The sequence below is a fragment of the Spodoptera frugiperda genome, chromosome 16 (assembly GCF_023101765.2).
Source record: "Spodoptera frugiperda isolate SF20-4 chromosome 16, AGI-APGP_CSIRO_Sfru_2.0, whole genome shotgun sequence".
Lineage (NCBI taxonomy): Eukaryota > Metazoa > Arthropoda > Insecta > Lepidoptera > Noctuidae > Spodoptera > Spodoptera frugiperda.
Window position 1 is genome coordinate 5,356,243 of NC_064227.1, and position 17,121 is coordinate 5,373,363.

The 17,121-nt window shown below is 33.9% G+C and overlaps 1 protein-coding gene across 5 annotated transcripts in view; it reads right to left on the reverse strand.

The window, feature by feature from the left end:
- The window catches only part of LOC118280610 (zinc finger protein GLI4), a 104,459-nt gene that overhangs the window by 76,697 nt on the left and 10,641 nt on the right, over nucleotides 1-17,121 (reverse strand). For 4 of the 5 annotated variants that reach the window (XM_035600808.2, XM_035600807.2, XM_035600806.2 and 1 more), the window contains exon 2: nucleotides 1,331-1,359. The exons of the other annotated variant lie outside the window; for it this stretch is intronic. The gene's annotated coding sequence lies outside the window, so the exon portion shown is untranslated. The remainder of the gene's footprint in view (nucleotides 1-1,330; nucleotides 1,360-17,121) is intronic. 5 annotated transcript variants of the gene reach the window in all.

Sequence of the window (17,121 nt, forward strand, 5' to 3'; positions counted from 1 at the left end):
AACCATCAAATGGCATTAAATTAATAAAATTACTTTGAACAAAGTACCTTATAATTGAAGTTATGTTGATGGTGTGAGCCCACTCCTTGAATACAGCCATCAATCGACCATAATCGATGGTATTTATAAAGTTATTTTTATTTATCACTTAGTGCTAGCACGTTGGTTTACTCGTGATCAAAATTTTTTAAGTAAAATATCTGAAAGGTTTAAAAAAAATGACGTTGCACAAGGATTTGATCATGTGTCGTGGGTGCGTTTACAAACATACCAAGTTCACATACACATGACACGTAGACCCGAAACAACAATTTATGGATCATACAAAAGGTTGCTCCGTGCAGGAATCGGACCCGCTACACGCTGCGCGGCAGTAATTTTTCATTGAATAATATTTTACTAGTTTTAATAAGTAGATACCATCCGATATTTTAACAGCTAGACACCTGCTTACTCCCTAATTGTGATCGCGTTATAATTAACGGTTATGTTGCTAATAAGGTAGAAGTCATAAATAAAAGGAAAATTACTTTGATGGACGTGTGTTAACATAAAAAATATTTTCTTAAAGTACAGAAGGTCATCAGCACATGAAGTTACCCTTAATCTATTTATATGATATTCAACTTTATCTTAAAATACTTAAGGTCGAAAATCTATTAAATACATTAGTCATATTGGGGTAGCATGATGAGCGTCTGAACATACAAGGTTGCGGTTTTGCGCGTGACTTTAAAAAATAATTTAAAAATGAAACCGTTTAAAACTTAAGCGCAATCTTGTTAAATTTTAAAAACTTGTTAAAACTCAATTTGTATTCTCGTTAAATAGGCCTTACAGTGTATTTATTGCTAATATTTTATAGTTAAATGGTATAAAATAGTAGTATAATTAGTCTGTTAGCAATTATATGGTAAAGACGTGGGCTGTATACGTTATTAAATACATTTAAAATTATTTAAAAATATCCGTCTAAGTACCTACCTGCTTCTTATAACTAATCATTAATAACTTATTTATTTGATTGCTAAATGTATATACAATTTTTACATTTCATAATAAAATAATTAACAAGTTTATTTTCACACAGACAAGTACCTCGATAGTACTAAAAATTATAAAAAAATGGTGGAAAGAAAACACTTGGCAATCAATTAAAAAATTCAAAAAAGGGAACCTATAATTGAGTAGTTCAATTTGTAACAGTTCTTCTAAGTTCATGTTCTACTGACTAGTGTTAATTGTTTCTACTAATGACTTAAAGATATAGTAATTAAAACATCGTTAAATTAAAAAAAAAGTTAAGAAAAAAAGTCAACATTTAACTCACCACTAGAAATTGCAACCAGTCACAAACATCTGCGAACAAAAAACAACGAATTTATAATCGTTCATTTCATTAACAAAGCTAAAAATATTGTTAAAATTTTAAACTTTTAACAAAAAGTTTAAAATGTCAAACATATTTACACTGATGACTTTTGATTAAATGCACAGAGTGGTTTCACCAAACATAGAGTTTTTTAATATATTTGAGTCATTTCTGATTGTCTGTACATGTTATTTAAATTCGTTTTTGGTAAGTAATTTATTGTTTTTACACTGAACGCTGATTACTATATTTATCTCTGTATTGCATCGAGTGTCGAGGAAATTGAGCTTTTGAAATTAATATCATAATTTCCGAACACATTAACAGTTGAATACGTATCATTTATTTTTTTCAGTACAAAATGAGTAGAATTATTTAAAAAGTGAAATGTTAAAATTTTAAATTATTGTTAAAATTTAAATTTAAAAATGACTCGGTGTCCACAAACGTCATCCGTGTTAAAAATTAACGAGCGAGAACAACGGTTACAATTATGGGACATTTTTTTACGCTCAGTAGTAGGTAATTATTTGTCCTGCATTTTTTCCTGCAGGGTATGCACCGGTGAAGACAAAAAAGCTCTCACGCGTTCTCATCAACTTGAACCTTTCGATTATTCATGCGCTACGCTGTGGATGCAGTTTGATATCTCTATAGAGCTGTTTAACAACATCATTAGTGTACATATTTTATAAGATATTTTCGATTTTTGATTAATTGAGATTAACTTTATAATTGTAATGTAGGTATTTTTAATATTTTTCAAGTCAGTTTAATTAATTAATGATATCATGTTATTTCCTAATCAATCAATAATAATTAATGCACCATAATAATATCATCTTACAAAAACCAATCAAAAATTAATTTACAAAAACAAAAACTCATTCAAAAAAATTAAATAGCCACCGCAGTGGTATTATCAGCTCTACAAACATCTGCGTAATCGAGTGACGGCTGATAGAGTCGGCTGAGATAATGACATCTGCGGTAAAAAGTCGGACACTTGGTTATTTATCATCCACTGGCCTCTTTAATTATCCGCCGGGATCAGTGTGCGCCAACCTTAACGCTCAGTGTACCACCAGCCTTATAAAGCCGTCTCAACTATAGTGTGGAAGAGCCATGCTTCGGCACGAATGGGCCGGCTCGACCGGAGTGATACCACGGCCTCACAGAAAACCGACGTGAAACAACGTCTGCGTTGTGTGAGTGAGGTTACCGGAGGCCCAATTTCCCCCTTCCCAATCCCCAATTCCCGAACCCTTAAATTCCTAACCCCCAAAAAGCCAGCAACGCACTTATACCGCCTCTGGTGTTTCAAGTGTCCATAGGCGGCGGCGGTTGCTTACCATCAGGTGATACGTCTGCTCGTATACGGCGTGTTTCATAAAAAAAAACCTTAACGCTCAGTGTACCACCAGCCTTATAAAGCCGTCTCAACTATAGGAGGGATGATTTTTTGACATTTTCAATTTTGTTTTTTTTTAATGTGATGTTGATTTTTGGTCTGAATGTCAACGGAGTTGTAATGATGTGGCCAAAATGTCTGATGGCTTAATCTTGTCGGTATATGCGAAGTGTAATTAGACTTTTTAGGAAAGTTTTTTTAAACGATATGTGTCTCTTTTATGTAATAATTTGATGTCAGACAGCTTAGTAGGTCTGATTAAAGATGTATTGCGCTTATTCATTTGTTTGTTTTATTGAACATTGAAGAAATAATTAATGAGTAATTTTGGACCAAGTTTCTACTAAAGTTAATTTATTATGAATATGTTCTACAAATGAACATTTATAAATTGAATATTGAACATGTAGAAATTGAGGAAACAAATTTAATAACAATGAACAACTTTAATTCAAATTCAAATTACAAATGTTAATAGGTTTGTGTTTCTATCAATTATTATGTTCTAAAAGTAATAAAATGATGCAAATAATAGAATTTTCTACTCATTCAATTGAGTGAATTTTAATTTATTTTACTAGGTGTGGTGGCAAAATTTAATATAAACACGTGTATCTTAATTGCTAGACATAAAATCGAAACAAACAATCAATCAAAGAAACAACTGACATCTGAACACCAACACAAAAACTAAACAAAACCAACAAACAAATCGATTATAATAATCGAAACTCGATACATTTTTAATCGATATCGTTAGTTACGACACTATTAACCTGTTCGATTATAAACATTTTTTTTAATCACTCTATATATACATACCTACTTCAATTAACCCCAATATGAAATCGATTTTGAGAAACCGGTAGATCAGTTTGGACCTTGGGGTACTACATCACAGTGACATGCTTGCGAGTGACTCCGATAAATCTTGCGAGGGTTAATTAAATGCCAACACAATGCTTTATAAGTGTTTAAGGATGCGTGTATGTGCGACCAGGGTTGGCGGTTGCAGGGTTGAGATGGAGCGGGGATGTTTTATTTTGTGGATAATGGGTACAGAAAGTATGGTAGTAGCAAAAGTAATCACACTAATAAATTATTAGCTTTAAATAATTTTATGCTTTAATTTGAAACTTATGTAAGTAGGTATCTAAGTATTAACTATTTATAACTCCATTTCACTGTTTGTATTCTTTAAAAAAATTGTGAAAAGCAGTATAAAAATACGGCCTAACTACTAATTACCTCTTTAAAAATCATTTTGTTTTAAACAAACATCAAATACCAAAGATTTTTTAAGGCTCCATTGTTACTTTAAAAAATCTAAGTTTCACAAAAAAAACACACACATTGTCACTATAAAAATAGTCACATCGTCACTAAAACGAAAAAACATCTTACTGCAAAATAAATAACACCTTATAATCCCGTTTCTAACTTGGACCAACCTCCAATGGCCGCGCTAATACATCTAACGATTAAGATCTTAGCAGGAACTTGATACTACCCGCTTTATCCAGCATCATCTAGCGGTAACATCGCGCCTAAGCGACAAGGGACCGGCTAGAGGATAAAAAATGCAAATAGTTTAGACCCGATGGAGACATGAACAACATTATAGGAAAATTTATAGCTAAACTAGAGGCTTAGCGAGTGTGAATTATTGCAAAAATTATGTTGTTTATCTAGGCATGGTAGATTATTACACTGATCACAATTCTAGATAAAACTTTCAGTAATTAGCTAGGTATTCTAACGACGTAAGTAAAACCTACGCCTTTAATAACTTCTGCATGAACGAGCTTCAACTAGTCATGTAGTTTCAAGTGTTTCAACAATTAATATCCATCAACACAAACTAATCCTCTAACTGCCTCGTTGGTTGAGTGGTCGCAAATGCGACTGCCGGACAAGGGGTCTCGGGTTCGAATACCGGGTCGGGCAAAGTATTGCTGGGCTGTTTTCGGTTTTTCGAAAATTTCTCAGTAGTAGCTCGGAGTCTGGAAATGTGCCCCATATATGGCAATAGGCTCACCCCCTATTACATGGGACTTATACCATAAATGGTGAAAAGTGGGTGTACATTGTATAGCGGCATTAGCCGTAATGTGCACCTCTGCCTACCCCTTCGGGGATAAAAGGCGTGACGTTGCACTAATCCGACCGCTCAAGCAAAAACTCATTTTAAATTTATAATAAGCGTTATACCTAGATAATTAATCGGATAATTAAAAAGCACTACATCACTAGTTGTACCTCAATTACTTACAAAACACTAAATCATGTCCCACCACTAATAAACCGCAATATGCGCTCGATATACGTACCGCTTTATATTATAAATCTTAACACCATGGAGTATAGAAATATGGAGTAGAGATCTTTATGCGAAAATGTGTTAAAATGGATGTGCCATTGTAGGCAACAGAGACAAATACAGCAGGAGTTTAAAACTCACGGAGATTTTACTTGCACTACTGGTTGATTAGTTTTAAAAGTCGCCGCCGTACTTAGGTACAAAATAACTGACAGACAAAGTAAATAAGGTGTAGGCCTCTTACTACAGGTAGCGTTATCTAGATAATGTATTTGCGTATAACTACGAAACTAGTAGAGCTTTTCTTTTCTAATAATTGCCATGAATAAGCCGAATAATTGAAGTACTTTTTAATTTTGATTTTTTTTTCATGGAATAGGGGGCAAACAAGCATATGGGTCGCCTGATGGTAAGCGATCAGCGCCGCCCATGGACACTCTCAAAACCAGAGAGGTCTCACAGGTGCGTTGCCAGTCTTTTAAAAAGGAGTACGCTCTTTTCTTGAAGGTTAGATGGTCGTATCAGTTCGGAAATACGACGATAGCTCATTCCACAGTTTTGTTGTAGTTGTTTATCTCATCACAAAGTAAATACTACTGCATTATAAACTATACTCCATGATATTTACGTTCGATACAGTAAATATGGCGGGAACGAACTAGTTCTGGCGTTGTCATCGGACGTATTCGCGCGAGATATCGATGCATACGATCTTTCGACCACACGTGACGTTATTCGATAATCGAATGAATCGATTGCATTCGGAGTGACACTAGTGCGGAATTTTAAACGACGAATTGACATTCTGTATTCGTATTTTGTTTTTTTCTTTATTACTATATGGCTACAAGTGTTCTATTTGTTGACAGTGATATCATTGTTTTGTTTTTGAAATGTGTTTTATGTTTTGCATGGCTATTACGTATGCAAACTAAATCAATTATTTTAAAAGTGATTGACGCTCTTTTCTTGAAGGTTTGTAGGTCGTATTAGTTCTGAAATATGACGATAGCGCATTCCACAGTTTTGTTTTAGTTGTTTATCTCATCACAGAGTAAATACTACTCCATAATAACTATACTCCATGATATTTAACGTTCGACACAGTAAATATGGCGGGAACGAACTAGCTCTGGCGTTGTCATCGGACGTATTCGCGCGAGATATCGATGCATACGATCTTTCGACCACACGTGACGTTATTCGATAATCGAATAAATCGATTGCATTCGGAGTGACACTAGTGCGGAATTTTAAACGGCGAATTGACATTCTGTTTTCGTATTTTGCCATTTTTTTTTTCTTTATTACTATATGGCTACAAGCGTTCTATTTGTTGACAGTGATATCATTGTTTTGTTTTTGAAATGTGTTTTATGTTTTCAATGGCTATTACGTATGCAAACTAAATCAATTATTTTAAAAGTGATTGACGCTCAAATGTATTATTTCCGACTTAAAAAATCGTTTGAAGAACTTTTTTATAATAATACGTAACAATGTCTGTAAGTGTACGTAGCAACATTCCGTTTCCATCACGCTGTATCATTGTGAAGCATTTTTATCTATACGTTTCACAATAAGGTCAAGTTAACAAGAAATTTTATAATAGCGACATGATTAAAAGAAAGACTAACAATCATGCCTAATCAACCTATTGGGTTTCTAAAACCACATCTCACAGTCGTCAAACGGAATAGTGATGGGAAACGTACAAAAAAGAAAATATCGATACTTTTTTTCTGATATTGTAAAAGTGATGGGAAACAAAAATTGTTGGTTATCGATAAAATCGTAGGGTAGAGCGAGCCGGCCACACGGAGCGTGGTCGTGTACCGGCGTTGCATGCCGGCGATTATTAAGTAGTGTACATTTCAATTGCTCGACGTGTGCTTACTATATTTATTGCACCTTTTCAATGGCTGAATAGAGATAAACACCACGTTGTGCTCAGATTAATGTTGTTTTTGTTCGCCAAGAATAAAAGACTGTGAACAGTCGTTAGTTACACCGTAATCTGCAATAAAAATCTGTCTTTAGTGGTCCGAGTGAGGCCCTTCTCGTTTTGTTTTATACGTTAAACTTGAAACATTAATAGTTCTATAAGAATTATTATGCGTAAATGAATGGTTGTAAATTGAATCATGATTGTGAATAATAGTTTTATATGAGTCTTAATAAAGTGAAGCCCGCGGCTTGGGATGATTGATGTAATAGACATTATTGCTATGATTTTATTGAGAATCGGGAGTTATTTAATTGGAAGGTGCTAGCCACTAGGGAATCCGAAAAAGAAAACAACATGCATTACGTGAAGAGCTATAGGGAATCGTAGATTAAGTTACTGACTTAAGACAAAGGGGACTTGATATGTATCACTGAACTAAGAAGATTTTACCCAATATTAATTTATAGTGAATATAGAATATTGAATGCTTATTACTGAGTAGAATCCACTTAACGTCAATAGACCAGGCCAGGCAGGCCCAGAAGGAGATGGCGAAACGAACTTGATACCTATGACAAAGATTGGCCGCAGAAAGCTCTGCACCGAGAGGAGTGGAAGGAGGGTAGAGAGGCCTTTGCCCACTAATAGAACAATCACGGCTAAAAATAAAATGAATAAATATAATATTCCCCAAATAAAACCACTACCAAATCCTACTCCTATATACATATAACAAAATATGTTACCTTATTACACAATAATATAACAATGCAACGCTCAACCACTATCACAAGGATTAACAGGAACTTCAAAGGCCTTTAAACAACTTTTATGGCGGCTTCGTCTGTCCATATTACAATAAAGATACAATAGAGCACCTTCACAATAAAATAGAGAGAAGACAATGTATCGATAATTAACTTATCTCTCTTTCCTTGTTACAAAGCTTTCTCACGGTATGTTTCAAAAATATTACTTGTATGAGGTAAATATGTTAAGGTTTATTTTATGAAGCGTATGGTCGTTTTATCTGGTATTTTTCGGGTTAGGTTGCAATCTGAGTTTTATGCTACAACTAATTAGAATGCTTGATTAGGTCTGTTTCAAAAAATTTTTAGTTTTTTATAAGCTGTGACAAGTTCGTGTTGCTTATTATACTACTGAGAAAACTTTGAATCCCACCCACTTGATGCAAAGTACTTGAATCAATAAAATTTTATGTAAATCATTAAAAAGCCACCGGAATTCAGAACCATGTTACGATCACAGAATCAACTCATCCGAAAAAATTGCAACACAAGAGCCGTTTAAAAATACACGAAACTGAGCACGTAATTGCGTAATAACTCAGGAACGATTACCGGAGCGATCTCGATTGGGGTATCATTATGCAGCTACTAAATCTTCCAATATTTCCTAAAAGTGAAAAAGCCTTGAGCAAAACAATTAGAACAGAACAACGCATCTCATCTTAGCAAAGGATAAAACTAAATTGAATAATTGAGCTTTAGAGAAATACCATTTGAAATGATCATAATTTTCAAACTGTTGAACTGTATTTATGAATAATTTCATAACTGAGAATAATCTACATTTGTACACAAGTTTCCTTCTAGCGGTATTATGTCAGGTTTTTGCTCTCGGCCCCCAACTCCCCCGAGTTTCTTTCCTGAGATTCCGAGTGAATATAATGAAGCCATTACGCGCAAGAACAAGCTTGAGCGAACGCAACTCGTATGGAAGAAAAAAAATGCCCAAATCGCCCAAGGCAACACTCGTGCGCCGACATGCTGTCTTGCCAGTATAGAAAAAGAATTAAAAAAACATTATTTAAGTTCGTTAGGACTCGTTTCGCGGTCCTGCTTTCTGATACGGGATTTATTTTGGTATACTTAACATAGATGGTAGATGTGTCGTACTATATACCTAAAATAGGAGGGAGGAGGGAGCGCTAATCGGCCCTAGAGCGTCTGGTAGCCACATGTAGTGTGAACAAGTCTGGTTTAAAGATAGGAATAGCCAAGTTTACGAGCAACCAATTTCCCTAGCCGACTTTTACGAGTAGAACTGAAAGGTAAACAACCGGTTCACAATATCGTCCTTCATTTTAAAACGAACTCTTAACACTAGGGATGGGAACGACCTCGAGTTCGAAACTCGAAAAACATCGGCATTTTAATGACGTATTCACTCAATCAATTGAAAGTTATAAGAGTAAAAATATTAATTAATTACTTCCCAATAAAGAAAAGGCAACTCACTTAGTCATTAGTGTTGGCTTCTAAATTAACAAACAGAACATGACAGGGCATGTCTGGGTTAAATATAATAAGTTATTTCTTAATCACTCGACATCCGTTACAAGCGTAGGCTCTCGGAGAGATCTATTGTTATTTCAAAAATGCATCCTAAGTACTTATGAATATAGTTACATTTGATATGAGTTTGATGATAAGTATTAAAATAGTAATTATTATTTAATGTTTTTGAGAGTATAAAAGTGAAGATGTCTTGAAAAAAATTTTGAAGTTATGTCATTATGAAATAAGTGTTTATGTTGTTTATTATGCTTTTCATTACTTCTAGTAACACAACTTAACCAGAAACTATTGAAATATTGTTTCACCAAAACACACCATATTATTTCACGCATTTCCAAAAAACAACTAACCGAAACTCCGAAAGTCTTAAAAAAACGCCTCAAAATCCAAATACAGCCACGTCATCAGCATCCCATCACATCACCGCAACATGTTAATCTGTGATCATTAACCATGATAAAAGACACGCAATGATTACCCTACAATGGTCCACAAAAAATACCTTAATCAATTCATGGGGACCATAAGAAAGCGACAAACTTACGCCCACGACAGGACCCAAAGGACCAAAAGGGAATAATAAGGCGATTTATATAAAAAACCAGGTGTGACACTTAATTAAAGACGATTGTCTCATAGTATGCTTATGTAGATTCTTTGGATCGTATCTCTTGATAAGTTTTAGTGTGACTTTGACCCTTCGATTGGGCCGATTGAGTTACCGAACATTTTGTTTTCAAGTCTTCTGAGACATGAATAAAAAGACGGTGAAGATGTACCGGTTTTCAACTGTCTTGTATTGTGAGTTAGGGGCTTAAGGAAAAGATTTAGGAAGGTATAATCTATTCTGACTTGAAAGGCCTGTTATAATACCTATGCTTCCTTCAGCCAAAAAAATAATGTCTGTTTTATTCGATACTGTTTTAACCACACGTTAGAAAAGCTCAATATTACCTAAGGAGTGTAAGATCATAATTTATAATAAGCAATACATTCTACTTGCTCCAATGCAAGCCACTCTTGCAAGGTCCTTGAACTCGACTTCCAATAAAGGGCACTTCAAACATATCGGAGCTAAGAAATACCAACAAACAAAACTTATCGAATATCTTACGCAACTCTTAGATAGAAAGAGAAAAATCCTCATTAAGAATATTTAACATAACGATGTCCACAACCTACGCTTTAAACTCATTATAAACACACACGAAAACGTTAATTTCGTCACAGAAAACGTAAAAAGACATCTTAATTGAGTTCAAATCTAACACGATACTCGAATTTACGGCGGACCGTATCAAAATCACATTAAGTCGTCGAAAAAGCGACTGCATTAAACCGGCACTGGTTTCTGGTCTCTTGTATCTTAAGACAACTAATAACTCAATCCTTAGTAAATTATATACGGCCGAGAAAGGCACATCACTATCATTACAGGCCGCGCGTTACGACACGATGCGTCGTTTTAGTCACGATACGTTTTTAAATGGTTTTCTGACATTTCTTTTTTATAATAAACTAAATTTCAAATGAGAAAGAACGTATTTTGGTGACGTTTATTGGTTTTCTTTATATATTTTTGATAGTGTTTGTTTGATAATTTTTCTTTATAACATATTTGGTAGACAAATAAATAGCAGAAGGCTTTAAAAGATTTTCTCTATAGTAATTTTTAACAGTATTTTATTTGTCACAAGTAACTTCGTACTAAGAATGCTTTTTTTGACGTTTCATAAAAGAATGTTTATTAATAACACAATATTTACAACTAAACTATAAAAAATAAAATGAACAGAATAAAATTACAACTAAAAATTATTTACTATTTACAAAGCATCAAAAAGCAGAAGGCAGGCATATCATCGTTTATACTATGTATAACACGTCTTTGAGAATTAAGTTAGATAGGTATAAACAAAGACATAATTATGACTAGAAATAAACAATTTACCTACCTAACCATACAAAGGAATTCATTCTAAGGCTACCCCGTCAGTCAGCAATCTTGAAGTCCACAATGTATTTAACTAATATCTAAAGCCTTGCAATCAAGTGATGAAAATATGATATCAGCAGATTTCTAATCTCATGCATAAATTCTAGTCTAAATACCAGATTTCTGCTTAATATTATGCTAAATACTGCAAGCTTAGTTACTTTGGTAATAAATCATAAAATGCAATTTGAATTTATGTATATCTTAAGTCTAAAGTAATTGGTTTACAAAATGTTTTTTGACGTGGTTTTACAAAATCGGTTTAGGTGTAGTAATAACATGAAAAATTAATAAAAAGTAGAACTTACTGCCGCACTTAGATACATTTAATGATTACTTAAACTATTCCTTAGTAACGATTTTGTATCGAAAACAATTGCTAATGAATGTTAAATAATTATTAAATTTCTTTGAGTATGGCGGTAAGCATTATTTCATTAATATTTATTTAATTTTTTTTTTTTAAATGGATTAGTGTAGTGTCTTTGCCATAACGTGACGCTTTCTAACTCACCAAGGGGTAGACAGAAGCATGAGCTAAATATTAAAATGTTTCACCAATTATAGTATAAAGGTACTTATAACATTTTAGGTTATATGATAATGACATCAGCATGCACAATTGTTAGTCGTACGTCCCATACACGTACTCATCACGTAAGTAATAACAATATATGCGCGTTGGTCTGTTCGTTTTGTTGCGGCCAATGTACCACGCCCCGGCCATTACAGTGAGACCGACTGGGTTTTCTGGTTTATCGATAAGTAACGGTTACAACACTAGTTTGTTTATTTATTTTTTTGAAATAATAAACTCGGTACTGTTTGAGTGTGTTTAAAAAATGAAATCTAAAACTTGAATAAAATTATAATGAGCAATACAGAAAATGTGTTATTAAGATTTTAAGACCTAATTATATAATTACCAATGACAATTACTTAAGTGATAAATTATTCATTAGCAATTTTCTGATACCAACCAAAAAATATTTTATCGATATCTTAACAGTACAACACTATAAGAAGATGCATCGCCTTCGCCCGCACCGCTCGGACACATGCGGTGACTTTATCACCATCCCCACCAACATAACAAGTACACAACACACAAACATACACACAAATAAACGTACTCATATAACTCAAGCTCGTATAAGAAATATTCACATAATACCTGACATAAAGTATCGATGTAACTTTATCGACTTTGGGGATAGCCTAATAAGCTTGTACAGCACTAAGATTAAATTGTATACAACTATCCGGTTGAATATGACACATATTTTGCGAAATTATATTGCAAATCCGCAGCTATAGGTGGAAGTCTTGAATTAGATATTGTTGGATTATAAGCCCACTCTTTATTGCTCTGTTGTATATGTTTCAGTTAAAGCATTAACTGCCGAAAGAAAACTGTTGAAGGCAAATCCTCCGCTAAGCGTCACCAGTGACCGAGGTGGCTGTTAACGTTTTAATACAGCTAGTAAACTAGCTGTTAAACCCAGCTTTGTCCACATAATTAAAGATAAAAAAGTAGACTGCATCACTCTCTCTAGCATTTGGTTCTAAAACACAAGTCTGGTGAAAAGTGCATTAGAGAGAATATTAAATACAGCCAATCCATTTGAAAAAGAACTGGGAAAAATACGTTACAATCTTTTAAAGAAAAAAATAATAATATGATCAAGATTTTTTACACACAAAAGTGTATAAGTTATAGAAAAGTATTCCCATAAAGAAGTATCATAGGCGCATGATTGCGATGCGGACGGGGCACAAATGTTGACTCACGCATGCGCGTGACGCGTCGTCGCGGCTTACTGCTATCGTCAATATTGACTCTGCTGCAAGCGCGCGCGCATCCAGGGTTGAATATAAGAAAATTTGTTATTTTATTTATGCTGTCTTTGGAGATTTTTCAATATTAATTTAGATAAAATAAGAAAAATCTCCTTTCAATTATTATTCTTATTTTTAAGGGGTTTAATTGCGACCATATTTGATATTATGAAATAGCAAAAAGATAAATAAATCCAATTATGTTTTACATGTACCAAATGTTTTTTTTAAATTAATTTAAATACTACTTCAGTTTTCCAAACACCACCAAAAACAAAAAAATATATTAACAAAAATATTCTTACGAAAAAACTTAATCTCGACAACCCTACGTCAAGTTGTATGACTGGGACTTTTGTAGAGCAAACTTTACGATGATGGGAATATCATAAATTCACATTACATTGCTACCTTGGAATCCAAATTATTTCCTCCGTTGTTTGAACAGCATCCAATGGATTAATACAAAGCGATATGATACACCCAACTAAAATGTACTTTTTATGTTGACATTAATTTTGTGGAAGCCCTATTTGCATAGGTGCGCAGGAGTTTAACTTGAAACAACATTTGTTTTACGTTGTCATCTCTGCTGATCATCTTTTTCTTGATACATGTAGACATGTTTGAACAGTTCTTTGGGAATTTTTATATTTTATCTTATCTTTGTATTTTTTTCAATTAATATAAAGAATTTCTTGTTCTCGTTACCGAACAAACCTGATAGAGTAACATACTATGTTGCAAAATATCATATAATTACTGTCTTAAAATCAATTATCGATAAATTCTATCCATATTCCAACGTTACTTGTCCCACCACTAAATTCGAAAATGAAATGCTCAACAGTACCGTATTCCTACGTAAAGAACCACCAAACAAGGCATCTCTGATCATAATTATATGTGAGAACGTCCAAATCTTAGAAAACCGATCAACCCTACGATCCAGAAACTGGTTAAAACCAATATTTACCAGAACGAGAATCCAAAATACCAATAAGCTACTGTACGCCCCCCGGCCTCGCTCGGTCAATATTGAATATACTTAAAACATTTTCCAAGAATCTGTTTTAGTGTTACACTGAGATATTGTAAGTAAACTCCTTTATTTAGATTCAGTTGATCCTAAGCTAATATAAAGTGAACTCTATGCTTGTGCCGTAAGTTGGGTAGAGCGGTCTGGGTAGACTGGTCTGGGTAGAATAGGCTACCCATACTAATTGATATGTAGGTGTAATATAGTTGAAAACTTGCCTATTTGAGTGTTACTATTTACGTGCAGGAAGTTGAAAGGACTGTAAATCGGTTTGTGACGGATCGATTTTGTGGTTGTGTGGTACAAAGGGAAGTAATGTTCGCGCCTTTATGGATAGGAGGTTTTATTAGAAGTTGTTTACGCTGTAATCTATGTGATCTTGGAAAATTGGCGGGGCTAAGATGTCTGTTTGACTGGTGTAGTTTTGTTATGTCTTGTTCTGACTTTAAAGGGGTGTCTCTTGATTTGAAAATAAGAAATCCGTATCTAGTTTCTTTTTCTGCAAAACTCAATGTTAGACAGTCTATGGTCCTAAAGACCAGATTATAAATCGAATCAAATATTATGTTATCCTTATAATTCATTTGTCAGAATAAGTTTGTTCTAGTAAACAGTAATTTTGATCGTTGTATTGAATTTATCAATTATATCACATTCCATTATGTAGGCCTCAAACAAAATGTTTATTAGTCTAGACTTCTAGACAATATTTTGATATCTCATTTATATATAACTGACTTAATTTATGGATAAAACAGTGAATTTATAATGTAACACTAACAATTATATATGCTTTGTAACATTATGGATTCACAAGCAAAATTGTAATACTAGACAAGTTGATGGGCTCAGCAGGCTGATGCCTGATCCTAGCTGCGGATGCCTTAAGGTGTTACCGAGGCTCCGGCTTAAAGCAGGAATAAGAATTGGGTGGTTTTTTGTCAGTAAGAGTCTGACACTCCCTCTTGCCTCACCTTAGCAGGAGAAGTATTTGAATGATTTTCCCTCCTCAAAAAAAAAGACAAGGTGACAAACAAACAAACATTAAGTCTTGAAATAACAAATCAAATCTCTACAAGAAACTTCACAGAGTATGTATAGAGACAGAGACATCAAACAAAGAACAATGATTCCCTAACTAGTCCCAAAAAAGGTGCATCCTTCGTCAATTTCCAAGTACCTTTCTATTCAAATATTAAAACTTATAATTTTCACAAATCCTCGCTTCCCATTGTCACGCTATATTTAACCTGTCATGGGTTTCTATGGGACAATAGACCATATTCATTTTACACAAGTGATGAGTAGCGACCACTTGTTCAAACAACTATTTGGGATTAAATATGTTTAATCTGTATTGTTGAATAACTCTGTAATACTGCAAATAGTTGGCACGACCGTTCAAGAGAGTTTTTATTTGAGGTTTTGAAGTACCTACATAAGATTAAAGAATATTAAAGAATATTTATGTTTTGTGAAAAAACATCGTTTAGTTTTGACAATAGGGGATTTTTCGTATGCGGTAGCACTTAAACAAAGCCATGGACGGAAACTTAGCATCTTTCCTCACATCAACAGCCTATAAGTGTCCACTGCTGACCAAAGGCCTCATCTCACATAGAGGAGATTTGACAATAATCACCACGCTTGCTCAATTCGATTTGGAGATTTCAAACTTATAAATTAGTAATCATAAGCCCAGATTTCCTCACGATCTTTTCCTTCACCGTATGTCATCTTCATTTAACCAATAAATTCTAAATGCAGAAGTAAATCTAAACCAACCAGAACCACCACAAAGATTAGACAATTTTACACTAAGATTTAAAGTCTACTTTCGATCCTAAATTACGAGCAGATAAAAATAGGGTCTTGGGCCCTGATAGTTTTATATGGTCCAATGCCAGAACCTTAGTTCTCCTCGTTACTACAGAGCCGAGGGCTGGAGAATTAATTATGGCTTTTGTGTTTATGGCTTAGGTATATATTTAATCGTAAATTACTGGCGGACCAACGCCATATTGATGTTAGTTTTTGATTGCGAGCGGTTAATTGCCGATAGAATTTAATTTCTTGTTTCTAGAGTGTTTGATTCGGCTTTTGTAGATAAATTTCGTTGGTTTATTATCTAGTTTGTTTTGGGTTAATTTGAATTTGTTTTCGTGGTTTCATTTAGGTGACATTGTGACTGGAAGTTGGTTTGTTATTGTAAAATGTTTGGTTAGCAAGTCTTTTGATTTATTAATGAAACATTTTTATTAAGATAGATAATTTAATATTGAACTCATTTCTTTAGGTATTGCTTTAGTTTTTATTAATATTACTTTTATAACCCCATGAAAAGGTTAGAAATTCACATTTTATCAACTGAGACAAACAAGCAGACGGATCACCTAATGATAGGCGATCAGCGCCGCCTTAGGACACCCGCAATACTAAAGGAGTCATTGGTGCGTTAACGGATATACATACATACTCAGTAGACACTTATGAAAAGTAAAGATCGAATTAATAAACTCATATCCATAAGGCAGTCCCGTTGGTAAGAATTCCTTTAAACTTAAACTTCAATATCCAAGCCATAACTTAACTTATACTTATATAACAAACAATAGCCCAACAATATTACAAGCTAACCCCATCGAATTCTGATGTCAAATAAACAACGACAATCTAACTCTGGTCCACTTTACCGTAAACAAACCAATCTATGGTGTTACGTCACAATAGTGTCCGGCCAGGGAATCGAACTGAACGCCCACTCACATTCCGGTCGAAACTGGTTCGGTCGCTTTAACTGATTATTAGCGCCTTGCGTTTTACTTGATCCTAGATGTTGTGTTATGGTGGTTTATTGGTTATTTTCTTAAATTAA